General features: G+C 41.0%; 1 protein-coding gene across 9 annotated transcripts in view; it reads right to left on the reverse strand.

Moving 5' to 3' along the window:
- The window catches only part of ARHGAP12 (Rho GTPase activating protein 12), a 100,115-nt gene extending 95,904 nt beyond the window's left edge, over positions 1-4,211 (reverse strand). For 3 of the 9 annotated variants that reach the window (XM_061587278.1, XM_061587272.1, XM_061587269.1), the window contains exon 1: positions 3,287-3,452. The gene's annotated coding sequence lies outside the window, so the exon portion shown is untranslated. Of the gene's footprint in view, positions 1-3,286; positions 3,454-4,116 lie in introns of those variants that run through there. The other 6 variants (XM_061587273.1, XM_061587271.1, XM_061587276.1 and 3 more) reach the window with 4 other exon arrangements.
- Between the last annotated feature and the right edge of the window lie 2,015 nt (positions 4,212-6,226).

The raw sequence follows: 6,226 nt of genomic DNA on the forward strand, positions 1-6,226 counted from the left end.
AGGCTCTCCCCCTCCTCCCACACAGTTGGAGTTGCTTCACTTTTGTTTTGTCCAAATCAGCAAGCCATGGTTAACATTGAAAATGAAATGGACTGCCTTCAAGTCGGTCCCGACTTATGGCGACCCTATGAATACGGTTTTCATAGTAAGCGACATTCAGAGGTGGTTTACCATTGCCTCCCTCTGAGGCTGAGAGGCAGTGACTGGCCCAAGGTCACCCAGTGAGCTTCATGGCTGTGTGGGGATTCGAACCCTGGCCTCCCTGGTCGTAGTCCAACACCTTAACCACTACACCACACTGGGTCTCTATGGTTAACATTAACCATGGCTTTTTTAAATCAAGCAACTTGAAACCAACTCATGAGCATTGTGCTATAATATGATTTGGCATTACATGCTAATGCAGTCAGTGGGGCTTTGGTTCTGAATAGGTATGCATTAGATTGCGCTGTAAGCATCAGAACTGTCACTGTGGATTTTTTATTACTTTAAACTGTGTTATACACTAAATTTGTACTTTTCAAAGAGCGGATGTAATGTAGGAGGCAATAAAAGCAAAGCAGCATGACAATGAAACCTACACACTTCACTAAACTAAAGTGAGCAAGATCTGAAATTAGTACCAGAGCCCAACCTCTGACTTTCAAAGCAGCAGCAACTGTAGCAAAAACAAAAAAAGGACCAATCTTTAGATTGTTAAAGAGAGCAGAATAACAGCATCATCATATCTGTGCATGAGGTACATTTCTAATTCCTATCCTGGATACTATTTAAAACCAATTGTAATTTGCTTTGCTCAGTTAATATAATAACTAAGGTTCAGAATCAAAACCTTAGATAAAGTTATAGCACCTTCCGAGTGAAAACAGAAAAAAAATTGCTGCTATTTATGTAACCAAAAATACAAACAAACTCACACATAGTCATTTGGTTCTTATACCCCAGACTATTGTGCTGGCAAACATGATTCCCTACAGCTGCTATGAACACATTAATGGTGCTGTGAGACAAACAAAGTTAGTCATCGAGGCTGCATTGGAGGACATTCAGATCCCAACTGTCATAGGTTCTTACTAAATCAAGGCCAGATGAAATAAAATCCAGCTCACTGTCCTCTGCACAACTGATGTTTTCTCTTATGTTGTGACTTGTCAGCATCTCAGAAACAAACTTTAATTCAAGCACATTTCCATTAAGCCCACAATTTCTGGATGCATATCATTCAAGAACATAATGTACACCCCCTGGCATAAATAGTTTTGTCTGTTATGCAATTTTTCTACAACCTATATTTTCATTTCAGACAAAATTCTGTCTAGCAGAGGAATACAATGGCCTGCATTATTCTCAATGTTTAATATCAAAATTACTCAGAAGCGTCAAGTACATCAGAATCATCTGGAGAAAGTAGCAGCAACATTTCTAGTCACCATGGGAGAAAAGCAAACATGCCATGCAACGCCAAGTCCATGGGTTTCATAACAATGTTCTTTTCACATTTGCTAAGGGAAATCAATTTCACACACTGAAATTTCATCGGAATAATTTTGCTTGACAGCTTGTATGACTCATTTGTACTCAATTTTATTTGAAATAGTTTCAAAATAAGCCTAAAGATTTAAACACACACACACACACAGATTGTAAGCATGGACAGTAGAGATAGTCTATTTCTTCCTGAACACCTACACTTGCAAGTATTCAAGGGCTTCTCAATAATTTGTCTTCCTTTAAAATAAAAGCCAAGGTTTACCATTCTTAAAACTTGACTATAGACTCAGTTTGTCATCTTCTAAATGCATAGCGCGCTTGCTTACCAAACAACTTTTAAAAGCCAATTTTCACAAAGGTTTTTTTTAAAAAGGGCATGCAACATAATAACATCAGTTCCTTGCCTCTCTATATACTTTTTTGTTATGATGCTGACTACAATTGCCCAACTATAAATAGCTAGGATCAATGTATCATCTGTGGCTGATACACTGTGGTTAGCACAGACGAACAAATAAGGCTCAAACCATTTTGAGGCCTGTATAGGCAGTTTTCAGGGTAGAGAGAATGCAGAACTTCCGCTTAGACTGGTCACTAAGCTGCCCCCCTTCTTCATAATTTGCCTTCAACGAAGAAATGAAGTTACGCAATGCATTCTTACTTTAACTTCTGTGTGTGTTCGCATTACTTGGCTAACTATACATACATCTGTAAATATTGTATACTATAGACCACATTTACACAAGTATACAAGACAAAAGATCTTATAACTAAATTAGGTTTTTACTACAGAAGCAAATAAACACTACAATATTGCCCACTTTAGAACCTTTTTCCACACAAGAAAATTTACACAAGGTGAGTTGGGAAAATGGAGAGAGGTGGCATCTGTTCTATGTATCAACTGCACAAGCATTCCTGCTTCCAGGCATAATGCAGCCATTGGCTGTTGAGGGTAAAAGAAACTCTTAAAGCTAGGATTCCTACTTATTTATGGAATCAGGTTGCACTAGTCAGAGAAAGAGAACTATGATTTTTCATACTGGGCCAAAAAGGGGGAGAAAGGTGGAAGTGTGATTTCTTCCTCATGCCCCCCCCACACATACACACAAGAGTTACCAAGCAATTATAGGGAACCACAAAGTCAACCCACACATCCCACCCCACCTATTATACAATTTTAAAAAAATCCAAGAGAGCACGCAAATCGCTGTCTATCGTCAGCGAAAAAGCAGAGCAGCAAGACGCGTTCACTCAGTGCCGTGTGGGCACATGATACATTAGTTACCCTTTAAATTCGCCTGTCATATTTCCACTCAGCCAAGTTGAAAGGAGTTCTTAAAATGGTTTAGACCCCTCCCTCTCCTCACACACACGCGCACGCACACCTTTCAGTGCTCCACCCACGGGTGGAACGGAGACTATAATGTGCTTTTCTGATGGGGAAAATGGGAGGGGGGTCAAGAAGAGTTACTCCAATTTAATTAACAAGATGTCCAATAGTGAAAACGTGAGGAAAGCTGTAAGGGCAGAGAGAGAACGAGAGCGCGCTTGTCTGTCGGTCTTCCTCCCATTCATCCTCTTGCAAACAAACGGACCAAGGGGGCAGAGCTAATATTTGTGAAGAGAGCAGCGCCCCCTCCCCACACAGCTCTTTAACAAGCAAGGGAGGAAGCCGTGGAAACAGCCCTACACCTCCATGCACGTCAGTCAGATACACCACCACCCCCCGCGAGGCTCAACCGTCCCCGCCCTCCTTCCGTTCCCTTCCCAAAAGAAATAACGGCCCACTCACCCAAACTGGAGGTCTTCCCGACACCCAGCGCGGCGGTTACAAGACGGTGTCCCTGCTGCTTCCTTCCGCTTCGCCTAGTTCGTTCGTTCCTCTCTTCTTCTTCTTGTTCCCTCCCTCCCGCCTGCCTTGCCTGCCGCGACCAGCCTAAAGAGCCCCGCCCCTTCCAGCTCCGCGCCGAGTGTCAGCTCGAGGGCACCATACGGCCCGGCCTCAGAAGACCCCATCACGTGCCGGGGGAGGAAAGGCGGGGCAAGGACGAAAAGGAGGGGGAAATAGGCGGGAGGAGGTGAAGGAGCTGGGGGAGAGGAGCATGTCTTAGTTAGTTATTCATTTAAACCCCACCTTGCTTGCTCTTTTTCCCGCCCAGTCGGCTTGTTCCGCAGAGCAAACTAAGGTCAAAAAGTAAAGCTTAGTAAACAGCAACAACAACAATACAAACAAAACCACCTCTGCTGTGTCCCTACCTCTCGCCTGAGATTATACTTACTCTGTCAAATCCTCACTTAAAGGGAGAGAAAACAAATCTAAACTTTAATTCTGTCGGTGTATAAACGTGTTGCTTTTTTTTTAGTGCGTTTGTTGACACTTATTTCTCAAGCGCCCTTCGTCGAAAAGATACAAAGGTGTGAATAAAAGCATCTCCACAACAATTGTAAATGCAATGTAAAGCTAACAAATAAGCGTTAACAACATACAGGAAAAATAAGGTAGAGGTTATATACCAAAGAGCAGCGTACAGTAAAATTCTAACTAAAGCAAACGAAGTCTTAGGGCATTTTAAAAGAAACAATGGTGTGGCATAAACTTTTGGGGAGCGGGGAAGAGCCCACCTCATCAGAAGAATGAAGTCTTGTCCTCTGTATGTATATTTAGGAGATGGGGAGGCGGGAACTGTAAGCAGTGGAGCCAAAGAGCTCTGAAATGCAAACGGTTCAGTTTGTAACAAGTCCAAGCTAGCCACAGCCTCCGTTCCAGCTTCCGCACGATGCCTCGAAGGGAAGAGTTGGAAATCGTTTTCAGAAGCTTTCCACCTTTACAAAGGGTGACAGACCTGCTCGCAGAGTCTCGCAGGCTCAAGCCTGTGATTCTACAATCCATCACACTTCACTAGGAGTGCTTTCGCATCAATCCCACCTTAATCCCAGTCTGTATTGAAATTGTTTTTAAAATGTTTCTAAATGTTTTGTTTTTAGATGTTTTGTTCTATCACTTGGTTCTTTTTCAGAGGAAGGGTGGGATATAAAATAATAATGATGATGATGATGATGCCTGAGGATATATATATATATATACCCCAAATTAATTTATCCTGGTTATTTAATGCCTTTGTTGTACCTGCACTTGGATTTACTTCCAAGTATAAGACTGCACTGTTAATCTACTTTTGTACTTATAACCAGGGTGGTTAAACCACAAGATCCTAATCACGAATACAGGCACAGTTCCCATTGTTTGGGATCTCATGGTTTAACCACTCTAATTTGGTGACTGGAACTGGAATAAGCCACATTTATTGATTGGATTGGGGCTTATTTCCACTAAGAACTGCAGCTAAACAGTGTTTAACACAGCAATCATGTGTATGTTTACTAAAAAGTAAATCCAAACATGTTCAGTCACAATACATGCGTTCAAAACTGCAGCCTAAAATGATACCTCATTTCAAGACAGGTTTATACACGAAGATTATAATCCATATTAATGATAGACACGCTAGAAACCTTTCAAGTTGTAGCTATTACTGATAGTCATTTACTGTGATTTTGTGCATTTTAAATAGACATGGATTTTTTTAATAGTATTTAAGAAGCAATTTTTTTCCTCTTTTGTGTTTTACCATATAGCCAATAGAAGAAGGGTTTGGAAGATATTTCCTCATATGAATAATTTCCAGAGTGATATTTCCTTGTAGTGTTACAGATGGTACAAAAAATGCTTAGAAGTCAATCACACCTAATTATACAGCCACAAGAGTGGCTTTATAATATAGCCAGCATGGAATTTCCACATTCTACCGTTAAATTGAATATACCCCTCTATGCCATTTTGTTGCTTCCCATAAGCTCATTTCAAAACAAAATCTTACAAAACTTATAGTCCTGAACTCAGAAACGCTTGCTTAACAACACTTTAAGTTTTCATGGCAATACACAAAACACTCAGAGAGAATCCAGAGTTCAAAGTGTACAAGAGAAAAAAAATCAGCCCTTTGACTTTTTTCTGTCAGTGGTCTTGTAATTTATTGAAATTAATTAAAAATCAGCCATGTTCACAGAGTACCTGTAATCCTATTACTGACCTTGCCCCATACTCTGACCTTCATCTTCTGCAGTTTAAAAGTTAAAAAGAATGCATGGCTGATTTTTAATTAATTTAAGAAATTTAGCATTGATGTCTATCATAGCATCAGGCGTGCTCAGTAAGAACCAACTGTCGGTGTTCTCACAGCCAGGCTAACAGCTGTTTGGTTTGGCTAATCAGGGGCTACAGCCATGCCAGACATTTTTTCCACTTTAAACAATCATTTAAACAAAGAATCCTGGGAAGTGTAGTTTGTGAAGGGTGCTGACAGGAGACTCCTATTCCCCTGACAGAGCTCCAGTGGCCAGAGAGGTTTAACAGTCAGCCCCTCTTCTGGTGATTGTAGCTCTGTGAGGGGCTGTTTAAAGTAGAATAAATGTCTGGTGTGGATGTGGTCAGGGACATCTTTGGTTTAAATTTGCATGGAAGACTAGACATGTCTGCTGTAGAATAAAAAGCTGGAGGAAACCCAGAAAAATAATGATACTATTAACAATGTTTTCCTTTTGGAAAAGAGCTTTCCCTCTGCTCAGTGCCCACCATCCCACCCGCCCACCGTCCCAAACTCCAAATTCATGTTACCAAATTCTTCCAAGCTACACAGGAAGTGAATTGGACTGTGAAAGACCAACCCAAACT

The sequence above is a fragment of the Rhineura floridana genome, chromosome 10 (assembly GCF_030035675.1).
Source record: "Rhineura floridana isolate rRhiFlo1 chromosome 10, rRhiFlo1.hap2, whole genome shotgun sequence".
Lineage (NCBI taxonomy): Eukaryota > Metazoa > Chordata > Lepidosauria > Squamata > Rhineuridae > Rhineura > Rhineura floridana.